The 19545-nt window shown below is 38.9% G+C and overlaps 1 protein-coding gene across 1 annotated transcript in view; it reads right to left on the reverse strand.

Moving 5' to 3' along the window:
* Positions 1-9913, reverse strand: part of LOC122863122 (interphotoreceptor matrix proteoglycan 1-like) — a 67900-nt gene extending 57987 nt beyond the window's left edge. The window contains 1 exon segment of the mRNA XM_044169271.1: positions 9656-9913. The gene's annotated coding sequence lies outside the window, so the exon portion shown is untranslated.
* Between the last annotated feature and the right edge of the window lie 9632 nt (positions 9914-19545).

A 19545-nucleotide genomic window follows, 5' to 3' on the forward strand; every position in this document is an offset into this window, starting at 1 on the left:
AGTATTTAAATGGGCGTCCCCTGTGCTACCTGCTAGGAAGATACAGATTTAGCCTGATATTAGTTTCAATAACTAGCTCAAGGGCTGTTGGGAGAATCAAACCTGTAAGAGTTTTTATGATCCTGCTGCATTTATTCCCCATACTTCAGTTTTCCCAGTTTAAAATAAGGAATGTATAGCCATTTGTACACAGAGTACTGTGGTAACCCCGCTTACAGGTGAAATGACTATGAGGGCTTTTCTCCCAGCGAATCCTACTATGCTGAAATCCAGACGAGAATGACAGATAATCCAGTTAATTTATTTTGCCAAGCCTCTCTGTTTAACCTTTCACCGCTAAAAATAATCCTCCCGACTCCCCCGCAGCCGTCTCCTCCGTAAAACAACACAGGTTACAAATTCCTGCTTCTGATCTGTACCTGCTGTGGATCAACTCTTCTAAATTATGTGTGTTTACAGAAAAAAAAAAACAATTTACATTCTTAAAACAAAAACTAGATTTGACTGCAAGTGAAAATGCCTTGAAATAAGAGTTCATTACTGTTGTGGGAGCCATAGGTGCAATATTTGATGATCACACATGAGATATGCAGTCTAGAAATGATATAAAACACTGACACTAAGGACATTTACTCAAGAAGTACTTGTACTTTACTCGATTATTTCCATTTTACGCTACTTTCAATTTCTACTCCACTTCATTTTGGAGGAAAATATTGTACTTTTTAGTGGTTACTTTGCAGATTCAGATTATTAATACAAAATATAAATCAACTAATACATTGTGATATGATATTATTATAGCTTCCCAGTTGTATATAAAAGTTGTTAAAATTAGCTCCACCTTTACCAGCTGCAACATTAAAGTGCATCAATAATTAGAATCCAGTAATATAATATATATTATTCTGAAATGGGCCGTTCTGCATGATGAGTACAAGTATATTTTCATGCTGTACTTTTACTTAAGTAAGAGTTTGAATTCAGGACTTTTACTTGTAACGGAGTCTTTTTACACTGTACTATTGCAACTTTTAAGTAAGAGATCTGAATACTGCTAGTGTGGCTAGCTTGACAATTTACAAAGAGCCAATCGCATCACAAAAACAAGCTATTTCTAGCCAATCATACGGCAGGGTTGGTTGAGTTGGCTAAACACACCACACTGGTATTGATTTGGTGGGAGAGACTGGTGCTCCTTCAGAGGAAACTTGTTCGTGTTGGCACAGAAAGCCACAGCAAAGTGGATAAACAAAGTAACAAGACATCGGCGGTGATACTGATGATACTTTGGCTACTTAAAGCTCCGTCTGGCCGCAAAGTGGATGAGACAGTCTCAGATGAGGCTCTCCTACTTAAAAGTCCAAAAAGAAACAGACTGGTTATGTGTATTGTTAACTCTGTGCCAACAAAGACGAGAAATGCCACTAAGTTTATCGCTCGACGCATCACCGTCCAGTAAAGTACGATTATAGCCTCAAACACCAGCAATTAGCCTCATCCCCTGGAAGCAGCAGCAAGACACTTATATCTTGGTTCAGTTATAATGTTTCTAAGCCCCAATGCTGTAAAACATGTAACATTGCAGGATTTATAAGGATCTATTCAGACAAGACTGAAGATTTCTGTTTAATTCATTAATTGAAATAGATTTTCTAATTTGTAGCGCAGAAAATTCATGGTAATTTTTCAGATTCTGAATCTACTTCTTGAGGATGTACACGTCAATATTGACTGATATGAAACCAATTATCACGATCAAACGCCTTTATTCAGTCTGAGATAATTTTTTTAAACAATAAAATCAGGCTTAATGTCACATTGAACAATAAATCAAAGTACATTTTTGGGCCCAATTTTTAGCTTTCACCGGACTCCGACTCTCAGTGGGAGAAACTCAACATTCAAAGAACGACTTACTGATAAAATGTCACTTTTTTTATTTATTTATTTTGAAGCAAATCATCTTATAATATTTAAAGTGTGTACAGCACAGTATTTAACGTGGCAGACCTCAGTGGGAAACTAATCTCAGCCTTGGCAGTGATATGGCAACATGCTTTTTTACAGGCGAACACCTTCTAGTTTTGGTATATTGATTTTTAACTATGTTTTTGGTTCAGTTTGTATCTGTTAGCAAGATATCTCATTTTATTCTATATTAAACATTTTTGTATGTTTCTTTTAAAGCAAAAATACAAATAATGTAAGAATGCAAACAGTTACAACTGAACATTTAACTTAAGGTTATAATGAAATTTGATGTAACGTTAGGAGGAAGGGATTAGGTGAAATTTTTGCCATTTTATCACAGGGCTGGGCAATATCAGAATCAGAAATACTTTATTGATCCCCGAGGGGAAACTCTTTTGTTACAGCAGCTCGCCTTTACGTCAGTGCACACAGGAAGAGAAGTACTAGCAAAAAATATAAGTACCAAGTGGGTATAAGTATAAATTAAGTGTGAAGTACCAAGTGGGTTTCTTAAGTCTCTCTAGTCTGCACCCCCCTCTCTTCCCTCGCCGCTTCGTTCCACCTCTGCATCTTTGGTGTGTCCTCCTCCAGATCTCAGCGGGGACATCGGTAGTCCTGGGCGCCATGCCGCTCGGCTTCAGCGCGATCAGCTGTTTGGCCTCATTGTTTACACCAGGGAACAGCTGATCTGCCGCGGTGCCCCGACCGAGTAGCAGGAGAACAAGTTCCACGGCGAAAAAAAAAAAAGTACTAAAACACTTTCTACTCTCATTTTTCGTAAAGAGCGTAGTTTAAATCATACTTACACACAAGTTACTCAAGTTTGGAAGAAAAGGGAAAAAAGTTGGAAAAAGTAAGACGACGAGACGGAGCCGCGGCAACAGGCAGGCTGGCGCATGAGCACTTTTTATGGCCTATTAATTATACTGCGATACTTTTCGGCTATATCGCGATACACAATATTTATCTCGACAGTCTGAAATCTCCTCTAAAGCACTTCCTAAATGCTCTCTTTAACCCTTTGATGCAAACAATCACACCAGTATGATGATTCTAGTAGTCCCTGCAACATGTTAACGATTTCAAACTTGCATGCAAAAAGGGGGAAATCGCAACCAAATTACATTTAACAAAACAGTATTTACTCAAACCAGGCCACTGCACCCACAGGCTTTTAACAGCGGTTAAATTAAAATAAATAATGGCGTGATGTAGGCCTACATACTGTAGCCTAGTTCTACAGAGCTCAAGCTCAACAAAGACCCTGAACAAAAACAGAGCTTGTGGTACTGCTACCTTTTGTGGCATTGCTTTTGCTGCATATTTGCAGCAAAAGCAATGCCACATCCTCCTTCTACCCGAAAATCAGAATCAGCTTTAATGCCAAGTAGGTTTACACATATGAGGAAGTTGTTTTGGTATTTTGATGCCCGACAATAAAATAATAGAATAGTAGAAAATAGTAGAAATATAAAGAATTATAAGGAAACATAAAGCAAGTACTGCAGGTGAAGAATCGTAGCTATAAAATTGACAGTAAGATATTGCAGAATATTAAACAAAAATAATAATAAAGAATATGTACAATATGACGACATGTTATTTAAATTACAGTATGTGCAGATCCTGGTGCAGGTCCTGGAGGCGTACAGGTCCTGGAGGGAAGGTAGATTGCAGCCAATCACCTTCTCAGCAGAGCGAACGATACGCTGCAGTCTGCCCTTGTCCTTGGCGGTGGCAGCAGCGCGCCTGATGGTGACGGAGTCATTGTCTTTGGCAGGTTGACTTTCTTCAAGAAAGCCCAGCAGATGATGTACTTCCTGCGGCAGCTGGAGAGGGAGCTGATGTTCAGCATGTCTGATGTTTCCCCGGCCTCGCGTGCCGCCTCCTGTCGGACAGGAAGTCTGTGATCCACTTGCAGGTGGAGTCAGGCTCACCACTGCCAGACGACGGATCCAGTGCAGTTTCCTTTCAGAACCAATTTCGTCCGCCTCCATCTTATAAAACTCGCTTTGGGGCTACTTCCCTCCAGATATAATTTTTTTTTTAAAAACACGCGCCTCATACGTCACACACACTTTTCTGTGACACGGAGAGCGCCAAAGCGAGTCTTATGCCGTGCAACATGACAATATGTACTCGATGTTCAGTATATTCAATACACTCGCCCACCCCTATTTTCTCATCAACAAAACCCACTGCACTTACAAATGCAGATGAATAATGCCTGAACATCCCCTATTATTAAAATAATAAATGTAGAAGATTGTGCAGCTTTGGAGGACAGACAGTAGAGACAGTTTTTCTAGCTTCATAACCTTGTGTTTTGTTCGTAGTTAGACGAAGGACTGGACAGTCTTTCTTGGCCGACATTAATACCTCAGTTGTAAAGATCCAAACTACTAACTTGCAGGATTTAACAGCTTCATACAATGGAGCAGCTATGACAGACGGATATAAGGATTGACCGGTTTGTACATAGTTGCGTCACATGCTGAATCCTGCTGCCCTCGCACCATGTGAGCCAGCATATTCTGTTATCTGCTGTTTAACTTCCTTCACATTCAGAAGACGTGGTGAAGATGAAGTTGTCTGACAAATCCTTTTTCCTTTTCAGGCTCCATGACCTTGGGTGAGGAGAATCAGAAAGCCGTTCATGCCTCTCGAGATCATGTTGAAAAGACTTTATATAAGTCAAAACCATGTTTTCAAAGCCCACAGCTACGACGCCTCGGGGTTCGTACGGAAACAAAGACTTCAACGGGCTCAGCTGTTATAGGAGATGCTTGCGTTTCCTCTGCTGAGATTGGTGTTTTCCCACGATGCAGCTTTGTGTCATAGATGCCAAAAGCAGATGAATCACACTTTTAACAATGAACAGGTTGGAACAACAGCAGGATAACAGGATTTTAAATAAATAAATACAGGGCTGTTAATAGTTAACACTGAATCTGCAACAATTAGTTAATGAATCAATAAGTTGAATGACAGAAAATTAATCTACAACTACTTTGATAATCAAAAAAATAATAATTTAAGTCATTTTTCAAGCAAAAACGCCAAATATATGCTGTTTCCAGCTTGTGAGGATTTGATGGTTGTTTAATTACTTTGGGCTGTTGGTCAAATAAAACAAGCAATTTGAATACTTCCTCTTGGGATTTTCTACTATTTACTGGCAGTTAATTAATTTAATAATTTCCTATATTACATGCAGTGTGTTTGAATTAAGAGAGTACGGTTTGAAGCAGCTTGTCTGTAAACAACACTGTTAAAGATATTATTTACTGAACATGTGCTGGGAGATTTAGAGCTCTGTTCAAGAGTTCAAATTAAATACAACAACATCTAATAAAAGCTTTAAGGCTGCTAATAACTATTTTGATTATTGACTTACCTGAAAATTATTTTCTGTATGGTCTATAAAATGTCAGAAAATGGACGAACGTCTTCAAATTGCTCGTTTTGTCCGACCAAAAACCCAAAAACCAGAGCAGTTTTAGCATTTTTGCTTTCCTGTGCTGTCTTTTTTAAAATTGTTTTCAAAAATTGTCATCTTTGATCTGGTTTATATTGTCTCTAATATTGTTTTTTGTTTTTTTCAATTTCTCAATTATAAAAAAAGAAAAACGATTTAAAAGATTGGCTATCAAAATTGTGTCCGATTTATTGCTTTTCTTTTAAAATCGACTAATCAATTAATCATCTAATCTTTTGAGCTCTAAAAAAAAAAAAATAAAGTGCCACTGCAGTATATAAATGTAGAATAAAGACTAAATGAGCATTGAACCATTTTACATTTTGCTCAGTGATAAAGATCCAGGTTTTAATCCACTACATCTCAATTAAGTATCAAACTGGTCCGAGTAACGGCTGAAACAATTAATCGATTAGCTGATCGACAGAAAAACAATCAAATATTTCGTCGTTTCAGTCATTCCTCAATAGCAACAAAAAAACATTCTTGGTTCTTACATGTGAGGATTTGCTTCTCTTCTCTGTCCTATATCATTGTTAACGCAGTAGCTTGAGGTTTTGGACTGTTGGAAAAACAAAAAACAAGACATTTGAAGACGCCGCCTTGGCATTTTTACACTGGTTTTTGACATTTCATCGAATTGTTTCAGTCCTAGTCCGAGTCACGTAGAATTTAATGAAAAATCTGCAACACCCACCACGCATTTATCTAAAACTGCCTTTTTGTGAACACGTGATGTTTAACACATTCAATCCCAACATGAAAGATACACAGTAATACACAGTACATATTACTGGGTGGGTGCGTTAAGTTGGTAATGAATACCTACCTAATAAAGCTGTAAAACTGTAGGGGGTTGTCACATCAACTCAAGATGTAATGGAGACTGAGCGCTCCATCATTAGCACATAATTTCCAATTTATACACTCCATATTTACAGCTAAATTGCCCTCAGGTCTTAACCGCACACTTGGAGTGAGCCAGAAGCACAGACTGCATTAACCCGACAGATCAGACGAAAATGAATTCTGCAGAGAGGCTAAACACAGAGCCGAAGGCCTGTTTACACACCAGCGACTGCAGAAATCACTTTGTGTACTGAGCCCAGCAGCAGTCACACTGTCCCAGCTGCCCCCGAGCCACGACACTTCTCGACAGAGGTGGGAAGTCACTCAAAAACTGCATGGACTTTACACCAGTATTTCCAGTTTTCCTCCGCCACATTTCAGAGGAAAATAATGTACTTTTTACTCCGTGACGTTTGTCTGAAGGCTGGAGATGCTGTAGATTTCCATCCAACATGAATAAAATATTTCTGTCGTCATGTAGGGCTGGCCGAATGTTGTGTTACTGCTTTACAAAACATCAGTCTCCTTATTTAACATGGGATTCTGCATACATTTGCCCTATTAGTAAATTATTCTTATTAATATCATGATATAGGGCTGGGAGATATGAATTAGCTCTGCTAATATCATCCAAGTAATATTTCTTAAGAAACAAAACATTTACGTTCAGGGAAACAGATCACTACATATTTAAAAAGGAGCGTGGCTATTGTTTAAGCCGCTCACTAAACTTATCACGAGATTAAACGAGTCAGTATCTGAGTGGCTTACCGCCTCCGCTGGGTGAAACCCTAGAAATTGTGCTTCTGAAAAATGTGCACATTGTCTTCGATCACCTAACGCAACCAGAGACAATAGAGGGTTGGCTGATTTCTATCGTCTGCCAGTATTTATCGTATCATATCCCCGAACCAGTGGTGATATTGCAGGGTTTCCCCGCTGTGAGGGTGGGCCACCTCGCCTGAAACGCAGACCACCTCCACTAAATAAAATAAAAATATTTAAAAAGAATCTATGAAGTACAACATCAACTCTCAAGGAAAAAGAAGCAGAGGTGCTATTTGAAACAGCGGACGCCATTTATCTAATGAATGTGGCCAATGTTTAGGGGAAACCCTGTAGCAGTCCTTCTGAAAAATTAACAAAAAATTGTCCACAATCTCCTAACACAGCAGTGATTTTAAAAAAAAAAATAAAATAAATAAAAAGGGACAGATAACTTGTTATAAAAAGGATGTAAAAAAAGTTTTATAGTGGAGCTGGGTCACCTCGCCGGCGATGTAGATCTCTTCCACAAACATCATTAAAAAAGATAAAATCAATAGGGGAAAAAGGAGCAGAAGGGAAAACGACATTTAATCGCCTGAACGTGGCCGTCGTCTACCTAAATGAATCATACAGGCCATATTCTCTGAGTTTCAGAGACTGTTTTAAAATGATCTGGAAGCAGGAAAATCCTCAAAGTTGTTGATGCGAGGTTTTCACACCTGTTTTTTTTTTTTTTTTTAAAACTTACATAACTTTACTGGCACTTCTTCTTCTTCTTCTCCCACCACTGGCTTGTAATGTGCAAAGTTTGTCCAAAATGAAGAACAGTTAAACAGGGAAATCTCTGTCTCGGCCACTTTATCAATGAGCACGATTAAAGCAACAAATGACCCGACAGACCTGCTAATGAGTCCGGTTTTCATTACGACCACATTAGGGCCGTTTTAGCAGTTTAAGTATGATAAATGGGCACAGACTATTAGTGATTACTTGTGTAATGAGGCTATAGATGTGCTCTTACTGACTTCCTGCCTTCTGTGAGGCAATATACCAACGAGAGGATGGCGAGCGGCCTGTCCCGCAGCATCTTTTTCTGTAGGGGAGTTTTATAAAAGCCCTCCGTCATCCTTACATCATCTCAGCAGCACTGTGAAAGTCTTTGGATCTGGTTGTCAACCATCCCTGTTGCTTATATGAAAAGTCTTTTCTAAAGTCGCTGAAAGAACTTTAAAAATGCATTGTGACTGATGTGTAAAGAAGCTGACATTTAGGAGGAAGGTTTTCCTCCAACGGAGACGAGCACAAAAACGTGTCGACATCCGACAGCCCAACGTGATGGAGAACTTTGCTTTATTCAGTGTGAAATGTGTTGTTTTCCGAAGGCCAACGCAGATACAAAGGGCTTAACAATGAAGCTGCTGATTTTTAAATGTGGAATTAAAAACTGACCAAAAGAAATAAAATTACATTTTGGTCTTCAAACCCAAAACCGCGATGTGAAATGATGTTCTGTGGAGCTGAAACAGTCTGTCAATTAATGGATTAGTTGAGTGAAATTAATCTGAAACAATTCTGATAACTGAAATGTCAAAAAATATTGAAAAATGTCCACAACAATTTTCTTCAAATGTCCCAAACCCAAAGAGAGCTACTTTACTATAAACATCAAGTCCACGAAAACCAGAAAACCACTTTTAAGAAACTGGAACCAGCCATTTTTTATTAATTTTTTGCCAATTAATTATCAGTTGATCAACTATTTGATTAATAGACTTTGAGTAGAATCAGCTCTAATGACAAATATTATTTCAGCTTTTCAAATATGAAGATTTGCTGCATTTCTGTGTTTTATATAACAAAGTTTGGGGTTTTGGTCAATCAGAAGACACTATTGAATATGACACCTCGCGCTCTTGAAAAATTGAATTGAAAAACAATGGACAGCCCTAAAAGACAATAAAGTACAAATAATAATAAGAATAATAATAATAATAATTAAAAGTGTGAAAGTATTCAAAACGTCAGGAAACCCTAAAACTAGTGTTTTACACTGTTACAGATTATATCTGTTATACAGATCAATAACACTGGTGAGTTTAGCAGTTTTTAAAAGACATGTTTGCTCGGTAACAATAAAGAAAACTGCAGCTATGTTCTGCAAAGACCTGACATTTCAACCACTGCCCGATCCGGCCCGAACCCGTCCGATTGGGCCCGAACCCGTCCGATTGGGCCCGAGAAGCTAGCCAACATATTCTCACCGAACCCGATCCGAAGACCGCAAACCGTTTCCACGTCAAAACGTCTCTATTTATCTCTAAATAAACACAAATATGGAGGGTAGTTACATTAATCATACTGTGGGGAGGGGGAAATAAATCATCCAACTATTACAATAAAGCCATGTAGCTCCTGTAGAGGCACGTTAGCTAGCAAGTGATTTAAAAGTATGTTAGCATTAGCTTATACCTAGCAATAGCGTTAGCCTTAATTAACCGCTAGCCAACCGCCATTAACGTTACCCACATTGTTTAGAAAACTCACAACGGTAAACCAGCAAGCTAATTAAAATAAAAACGGACTCACCACTCTGTGAGAAGATCATGATGGTTAAAAAATTAAGTTATCAAACTGCCTTCAAATCTTCGCCAAACGGATAAATCCACAAAAGAGAGAAACTTCCACCTGGCTGATAAACCTGTGCACCCCTTCATATTTTGCTCTTTATATATATATATTCATGACAAGGTGGCCAACACACAGCCAAGACAGGTGACAGGTGACAGGTAAAGTAAACTAGCACGTCGCCACCTGCTGGCTGGTTGGTTGGTGTGCAGGTGCATGTTTTTAAGGATTCAGCTGCAGGTGTGTAAGTTAAAATGACCAGTTTGCATTGTAATCAATTTATCATTGTAATTTTATTTTTTTGAAAATAATATTTCAGCTAGATGTTTCTTTTTTTTTTTAAATAAAAACCCAAAACCTCAGATTTTACAAGGTCACATTTTTACAAACCACATTTTTTTTTTTTTACCACTGTAAAAAATGTGTTATGTGTCTTTGTGGCAAGGTGTTAAAAAAAAAAACACAAAAATACAAATATGCTTGCAGAGAGGAAACAACAGGGAAATACATTTCAGTTCAGGGCCAAGGCTTCTTTTATTGTCTGCTTTATTTTATTTATTTATTTTTATAGCGCTCATCAAAGCAAAAGCGGCAAAGTTGAAATAAAATGATTGATTAGTTGGTTTGTGGGTCGTATAGCAGCAATCACATTTTGGTATTAAATGTCAGTGGCATGTCAGTGGAAGTGTCTCAAAAGTGCAATCTCGTACCAGCACTTTTTATTAACGACCAAAGATTTCACCAAATTTCTCTCAAGGTTGTAAACATATTTTGTCTGAGACAGACGAAACTTGTGTAAAGCGCACAGGCGATAACCAGTGATGGAAACTCCGATCTTTTACTTAAGTAAAAGTACCAATACCACAGTGTAGAAATACTCCGTTACAAGTTAAAGTCCTGCGTTACAAATAGGACAATCGTATTAGCATAAAAAAAAAAAAAGACATTAGACATTAGAGACAGTATAGAATGAAATGTGTCTTTTTTAGATTATAACATTGACTGTTGTCTTTTTCTGAAGGTTTAATCGAGGACGTGATGAACTTCAATCCTCGAGGGGAAATTATTACGTGATTAACTGGAAAAATAAAACCACTGAATCCACATCAAGATACAGATATTCATAGCGGAGTATATACACGTTTATTCTCAGGTGAGAAAGCCTTCACAAACACAAACAGATAAACACAGAGAGGACAAATTTGCTGTTTTATTTCACCGGCATGACCGGGGTGTTTGAATTCCCTCTTTAATGTAGCTCCATCTCTGTGCAGAGGGGGCTCAGGCTGAGAGCAGGCTGCAGCATTTATAATGAGGTTGGGAATCCTCCATTCTGTTTGATTTCATGAAGTCAAAAGGTTTCTGCAGGTTTGTGACATGAGCCGAAGATTGATTCCAGTCTGGTTATACTGGAAGCAGAGATCTGTATTTTAATTTTGGTGTTAACTGTTGATTTCTGGGGTGTTTTTGTCGTAGGGGGCCGCTGTATAGAGGTACGTGGACCCAAAAGCAGATGACGAGGAAGCGGTCTCAGGGTGAAGTAGCCGGATGACTACTGTGTTTATTGTGGGGTGGAAAGCAGGCAAGAACAGGCAGAGATGAAAGCAGGGGAGTGAGTCCCAGGTGGAAAAACGCAGTTCACAAGAGAGCAGGCAAAATCCAAAAAATGTCCACGGGAGAACAAAGAATCCAACACAAACTTACAGTCAATGCTCGGCAGGAACAACACCATGTGTACAACAATGATCCAACACAAAACAAAGAAAAGACCCAGACTAAATACCCTAGGGGAGGTGAGACAACGCGACACAGGTGCAAACAATCAAGGGAGGGCCAACAATCAAAACTGGAGGGAAAACACAGACAGGAAGTAAAAACACAAGACACACAAGGCAAGGAGAATACTACAAAATAAACCAGGAAGTGATAACACCTAAACTACTACAGTTTTCTGCACTGTACAGTCACTTTACCTACAAATCAAACAATTTTCTGTTGATGACGTTTGAGTCTCTGTAGGTGGCGCTCTTCTCTTTGTCTTTTCAGCCATTTCTAAAGCTAACTTCCTGGTTCAACCTCCATTTATTCCTAGTTAAAAGAATAGTTCATCATTTGTCAAAGACTGCGATTTGTAGATCAACATCAATCTCATGTCTCAGTTAAATAAAAAATGTATGTTTTAATCATGTGTATCTTGTGTTATATGGCAACTAAATGTAAAAAAAATAATAATAATTTGAGTATTTTTATATCAAACAACAATAAGATAATTTTTGATAACTCATCTTGAACTCATGGGTGCACATAAATTTATCCGATGTGATTTGTGGTGACTAGCTAACTCCGCCCATCACAAAAAAACACACTTGACTGTTAGCTTGCGGGTCATAGTAGCTAGCAGAGTGATATCCCGGGTCAGAGGTGTGTGTTTGAATGTTAGTCGGCAAAAACTTTGAAACATATTCTGTTTCACTTGCAAATATGACTCATTACAGAACATCGTAGCTCTCGCTTCCGTTTCACAGCGACTTTTACGGAGCTGGATTCAAGAAGTGGTTAGCCTAGCTTAGCATAAAGACTGGAGCAGGGGTAAACAGCTAGCCTGGCTCTGTCCGTAGTTCAAAAACACACCTACCAACACCTCTAAAGCTCATTCATTCTCACACTATCTTGTTTATTTAATCCATAGACAAAAATGACAGTTTGTGGCTACATGTTGGCAAACAACAGTGTATCCATCCACCCAGCACTTTTGTGCAGTGTCTTTGTCTGGTTGCCAGATAGAGTCAGTGAGCTCTGGTTTCGGTTTCTGTACAGGCACAGTGGTACCAAAAATGGCAACCACACTGTGACAACACGAGTTCAGGAAGCTGCGCACAGTCACTGCACCCAGCTGCTGTTCACCTAGAAATAGTTTCAGCACGTAACTCCCCCATAAAACCACAAATTGTCATTATAATATTTCTGTTTGTGTACAGATTAAACAAACAAGATACAACATGTACATTTATGAGATTTAAAGGTGTTAGGTAGATGTTTTTTTGAACTTTGGACAGAACTAGGCTAGTTGCTTCCAGGCTTCATGCTAAGCTAGGCTAACCATGTCCTGACTCCAGCTCTGTACTTTTGCTTACTTGCTTCGTCTGTTTAGCCACGATGGCTATCTTTGCTAATGCTAATTACCTGGTTCTGCCTTGACTTATTCTTAGTCAAGTATTGCCTCAACTTGTACCTTATGCAATCACAGTTTTTACATTTGAGACGTTTTCATTTTACATTGAACTCACAGATGTGAGCCACTCAAAAGATAAATGCAAGCCAAAATTGGAAAAAAAAATCTCACGGGCTGTTTGACAACACATACTTGTTTTTGAAGACTTTTCCAGAACAGACAGGCTCTTCCATGCCTCTGGTACAAAAAAATACTCCAAAGTAAAGTCGAGTTTGAACAAATTTCACAGTATTGTAATGGGTATAAATGGTTGTATGACTGTATCAATGAGATAGAAAAAATTTCCTTGAGTCGATACTTCAATGTGGAGCATCTACTTTCTTCCATAATTCACTTAAAAATAAAAACTCCTGACCTTTCATTATGTGGTGAAAAAAAACAGCACATGCCCTTTCAGCATTTAAGGCTTTTAAAAGGATTTAATTTGGATACAGTTCCTAAACCTTTTAAGGCCCAGCAATCACCCCGCTCTCAAGAGAGACTACTGCATTAGCTCTTGTATTGTGAATCTGAGCTTCACAGAGCTGCTGGATGTTTCACTTTTAAGCCCAAACTGAAGAGATTTCACAAGCAGCTGTCACCTTTTTACAAGCCAGATTATCACCATCCGTGTCTTTGTGGGAATGTCTTAAAAAAAAGAAAGAAGGCAATACAAGAAGAGCTGGGAAGAATACAAATAACGTTTCATTTCTCAGTTCAAGTTTAATGAGAGAAAGATTAATAGAAACACATTTTTCCATATCGTCTTTCACCTGAATGAAACTCATTAAACACTCAGTCCTCAATTTCAGTCGAACACAAGCCTTTAGCTTCTCTGCGGTTATCACCTCATCATCATTAATTGCCAAAAGGTGAAATTACAAATGTAAAAGTAATACAACAGAATACAAAATGATAGTGTCAGGGTAATTTAATGAGGCCAGCGCAGGTTAGAACAAATGCACAGATGCGAAACCTCAGAACAAAACATTCAAGGCTACAAACACAAAGGTCAGTTTGTTTTTCTAATGTCTCCTGAGAGAAGAGTGACCTCCGGGTCAAGGATTTCTAAATGATTAAATGAATGTTTCCATCACAATAATGGAAAAGATTGACCACACTGACTTATTGTTGACACTTTAGTACTTGTCTGAACAGCGCTGGTTCTTTGAGTTTTCTCCTGCAACGAAAGAAATGCATGTTACATCTGGAAGCGTGGAAGAACAACTCCAAAGCAATTAAAGACAAGTTAAGTGAGCAGTCTTCATTTAAATATGGGGCCAACATCTTTCTTTAAAGACATTCATAGTGTTGCAAACAGCTGTGGAGAGAATGAAAACAGAGAGCTTGAGAAAGAAGTTCTTACTTTCTCACCTCCACACACACACACTTGACCAATTGTTGCGTGAATGTCGGGTGCGAATGTCTCATTGTCGGTTCAGAAAAGTCGACAGAAATTGTCGGACGCAATTCAACCATCTGACAAGCAATTGGGTTGGAGCATACTGACCCCTTTAACATGCTGACATTTACCCGAGAGGACGAATCCTAATAATTTTGATGACACCCTGACCCCATCCTCTAGCGCAGGGATGGGCAAACGTTTTGACTCACGGGCCACAACGGGTTCTAAAATTTGACAGAGGGGCCGGGCCGCCCGTTCCTGCGCTGACTGCTTGCTAGCGTAGTCGGCGTGCTTCGTAGCAAAGTGACGGCTGATATCTTTGAAAACCGCGACAGTTTCTTGGCATATCAGGCAGACAGCCTTTGATCGGACTTCAGTGAAAAAATATTTTGTTGTCCGCTCCGTATTAAACGCTCGGCGCTCACTATCCACGTTTCTTTTCTTTGATAAGCTCATTTTTGCAGAAGGGCTCATAAGAGAAGAAGAGAGTAATACACACGAACAAGGTCAATGTAGCTGAAGTGCGCCATCTTTTGGGGAAACGTGGGCAGTACAGGAGAACAAGGTTTACCCGTACCTATTTTAATATAATTTGGTCACGTTCGGCGGGCCGGATTAATTAGCCCAACGGGCCGTAGTTTGCCCATGTCTGTTCTAGTGCCACCTTCAAGCCAAAGTTTCCAGCCATGCACAAGAAATGTCCAAATCTATTAAACAAATTGCCTTGAAATGTTTTTTAGCACATTCCTGCTTCCTTTTTATCTTAAGGATCCTATGACCTTTCCTCCACATACAGTATTATTCTTTTGCTACTTTTTACATTTTAGTACAGATTTAGTTTCTCTTTCCTGGACCTCTGTGCCCAGATTCTGAGACTATATCCAACTCAGTGAGCAGACTTGTGCACACACAATACAACTAATCAGCCTCTCCAGCCACCGGGGTAGTCATAATTCAAAGGCCAAAGAAGATCAATATCCCAGTTAGACTGTGTCCCGCTCAGAAGGGGGCTACGATTTAGGTCAATGTATGCCCACAGTAATTATAAGTCAAGCTGTGAGATGGAAATTTAATAAGACATTATGTGCAATAGGAAACGGGCTTTAACAAAAGGCTTGCAGAAGTAGAACAAGCATCAAGTGCAGTGCAGAAACACCACAGCACTGAGCCAAAGATGGACATGAAAATAGATTATCTTTGCAAGAAAAGCATTATTATGGTGATTAAGATCAAACTAACAAAACACTTTGGGTTTCATGTGAAAAGGAACATTTGTCAGAAAAAATTGCAAAGTAAAAATGATCACAGGATTCACTGTCAGGAGTCCCACAACAATTTGGAAAAAGTGTTGTGCTGCCTTCATTAATATTCAGTGTCACATTCATCAGAGAAGTTCCACATTAATTCATGCAGAGCTACTTGAGTTAAAAGTAAGCTTGTTGCATTATAACGATTTGTGTTGTTTTTCTTTCAAAAAACTCAAAACGTTTCCCCAAACTAAATTAATTGACTGGATTTATGGAGAATAATGGTAATCATATCAGCAATGGTCAACCAAGCCACCAAATTGTTAACTTTTTCTTGATTTTTAGTCCAATTCTGACACTTTTCCAGATCAGGAAAGGGCAAAGACATTTTCCAGACCAGGGTAGGAGTCCTCTGCACTTAATGTGATGTTATCTTGTACAGTCGGTCACAGGTATAGATAGAAAACAAGTGGGACAGATCAGGAACAAACCTCTATCTTTAGGATGGGAAGAACAGTGTCGTCCTTGCCACCTTGTCCTATTTCTATACTTCTTTACTTCCTTTCTTTAACCTTTAAACACCCAGAGACAGGTTTATCTAGACATACATGTGGCTATTCATGGCTTTGTTAAAGGGCACCTTACTCTTTCACCATCTGCATTTGAGAATTTAAACCAGCAATCTCTTTTAAATGACACAAACTCAGTTCCTGTTACTTTATGCTGTATGATGATGAAGATCCTGCACCTGTTTGTCAGATCTGTGTCTGTACACATCACCTGTAATCCTACAGCAGGAGCTGTGTGTGTGTGTTACATGTTTTAGACAAAATAATTGTGATGTCTTTATGAGGTTGATGATTGTAAAAACACAATTTCATAAACCTTATAGAACAATATAACTGAAATTTGCACAAGACTAAAAGGGATGTTGGTGTATAAACGTCTCCACTAGGTAAGAATTGATGTGCAGTTGCAGCCTCACGTTCGCTTTGCACAAAGAAGATGGATCTGAGTCAGTTCCTCGCTAAGAGGTTAATAGATTTTTAATTAGGGAAAAAGAGAGCACTGGTATCCAATCACTACTCAGTATCAGCTGGTACCCTTAGTTTGAGAAAAGGTTGGGGTTAGTGCATCCCTAGTGTTTTATAAATAAATGTTTCTTACTTTACTTATTGCTTACTATACTTTTTGCTTCTAATTCTGAGCTACATCATGTAAAGCTGGTGTCAATATCGATATTTTTAACGAATGCACCCTATATCGACCTGTACACAAATTTATTTTATTATATATGGTTATATTCCAGGTTTAATGCTGAGAATCTGCTACATGTGTTTTGACCTTCTTCTGTGTTTATGACCTGCCTTCCTGTCTGTCTCGGCCCTCAGGATTTGTTTGCTTGTTTGGACTGCCTTCTCGGGCCCCACTGTAAGCCTGTTAATTTGAACATTGATTTAGTAGAGTCCTTTTTCTTCGACCTGTTCTGCCTCAGTTTCTGCATTTTGGGTCCTCAATGCTATTGCCTTGTACACACACCTGTGACATACCGTACGGATAAAGTTTTTGACAAATTAACAGTTCTGCATTAACAAAAGAATAACCTACACCGCAACTTTTATTTAGTAATTTTCATTTATCTTTAACAGAGTAATAAAGCAAACATGCTGTGAAAAATATCTCCTATGAATATTTTAAATCACAGTTCCAGGTACCATATGATATTGGTTGTGAAGAAACCAGTAAAGTTCATCCAATGGGACCATGAATCCTACCATTATTTATCTTGTGTACAAAGTGATTATTTGTCCTGAGGGTGGTGCTAGACGAAAGGTCATGAAGTGTCCAAAATTGGAAGAGTTCATCCTCTGGGGAGCATAATTAAGCTCTGTAAAAATTTCATGGCAACATGTTTGACATTTCCTTTGTACAAGTTGACAATTTTGGCTCTAGATGAATGATCATGGGATCACCAAAATCTTTAGGATTCATCCTCAGGTAACCGTGAGTGTTAGTGATAGCTAATATCATTGAAAGTCTACCATTAGTTTGTTATCTGGTGTACAAAGTTCGGCATTTGTCTTGAGGGTGGCGCTTGAGAAAAGGCCATGTGAGTGAGTGTCTAAAATGAGAAGGGCTCATCCTCTGGGGGGCATGAAAAAGAGCAGTCTCCTCAGATTTTGATATTTACTGTCTAGAAGTAGAACATTTCGGTAGAGGCTGGGGTCATGTTCCAAGATTCACCCTCTGGGAACCATGAATATTCACAGTAAATTTCACAGAAATATATTAATTACTTTTAGAGTCACTGCCAAACTTCTGATCGGGCTCATTCTCTGGGGAGCATGAATGAGCTCAGTAAATTTTCGTGGCAATCTTCCCATTATATTTTCCTGTGTACAAGTGGAATTTTTGGCCTGATGGCACTGGAAGAAACATCATGGGTCATCAAAATCATTATGATCCAAAAAGAGAGAGGTTCATCCTCTGAGGAGGATGAATAAGAACAATCTATCAGCATATTTAGATTTATACAATATATCAAAATATACTGGGTATCTACTGTATAAGTGGTACTAGAGGAAAGGTCAGAGGAGTCACTAATATCATCAGGATTCATCCTCTGGGAATCATGAATATCCACAGCAAATTTTGGAAACCAAGCTCTGCTTTTGGAGTCATTGTCCAAAATTCCAGTCAAGGGGAAATTATGAGTTGCTAGAAGAAAGGTCAGTGGGTCACCAAAATAATAAAAAATCTTCCTCCGGGGAGCATGAATGTACACATACTAAATTTCATGAAAACCTGGCCAGTAGTTGACAGGATATTTCACTCTGAACTGTTAGACAGGTGTTGAACAGTCTGATCAACAGTGCAGGCTACAAAGCTATCAGGGAAAAAACGGTTTTAATTACAATAAAACACAAAGCCAAGAGTGAATGAATGTGTTAACTGAGTGGGGAAACAAGTAACTTTACAAATTAGATTTTGACTGAATGACATGGGGGTGAAGCTCTCATTAGCAGTGTTTCCACCTTGAGATGTCAAACCTTCTCCGACCTATAAAAAATGGACCACAAATTTAATCAGGTTTCCTTTGCAGCCAAAGGACCCTCTAACACCTTAGAATGTACCAGATTTTTCATCGCTGCACTGGAATCAGCAAGTAAAGCCATTATGTTGTCGTGTCATCTGAATTATTTATTCATTGAGATATCATTTCATTTTACACAGGATGTGAGTTCCTCATAAATGTCCTCTGTCAGTTTACTCAATGGCAGGTCTGTTCCAGCTTTGGCATGAAAGGGAAGGTGATATAGGGTTAAAGGTGAATATAATGCCTCTCTCAGGTCCAGTGAATTGATATTAAAAATTCCCTGCTGAAGTGCAGATGCTATCGATGCTGCTTTACCAGGCCAGAGGGCTCAGAGTCTGAACCTCGCCTGCTTCGACAGCTGTGGCTTTATTGGATTTTCTCCGAGTGTTTCCAACAGCCGTAACAGCTGTTTAAATTTGCAAAAGAACAATGCTGCATAATTTAGAGTGTAGATACGAAGAGCAGTATGTGACATGATACTGCAAGTGCAGCCTTATATACTGATACCATCACAGCTCGAGAGGTGTTAGCTCTCAGCCTGTCGGCATTATAAATATGGTCATTTTCACTCAGGTACAGCCGCACTGTTATATAACTTACCAGTTCTTACATAAAGCACATAGGAGCCTGTTAAATACGGTCTGCAGCACTGGACTCTGAGCCCTGCTGGGTTTCATTCCAGCTAGCTAATTACTAGCTGATTCACACCTGGGACACCAGGTGAATGCTGTTAGCTGAAATTAACTGGATAGAAGGACAGAGAGGCGGACTGCATTCAGTTTCACAAACTGCTGCATTTACATGGACCCTAATATTCCACTAATAATCGGAATAATAGCCCAATCAGAATTATAATGCCTCGTGTAACCACCTCAATCGGGAGAGACTGGC

This window comes from Siniperca chuatsi, linkage group LG16 (assembly GCF_020085105.1).
Source record: "Siniperca chuatsi isolate FFG_IHB_CAS linkage group LG16, ASM2008510v1, whole genome shotgun sequence".
In the NCBI taxonomy this organism is placed as follows: Eukaryota; Metazoa; Chordata; class Actinopteri; order Centrarchiformes; family Sinipercidae; genus Siniperca; species Siniperca chuatsi.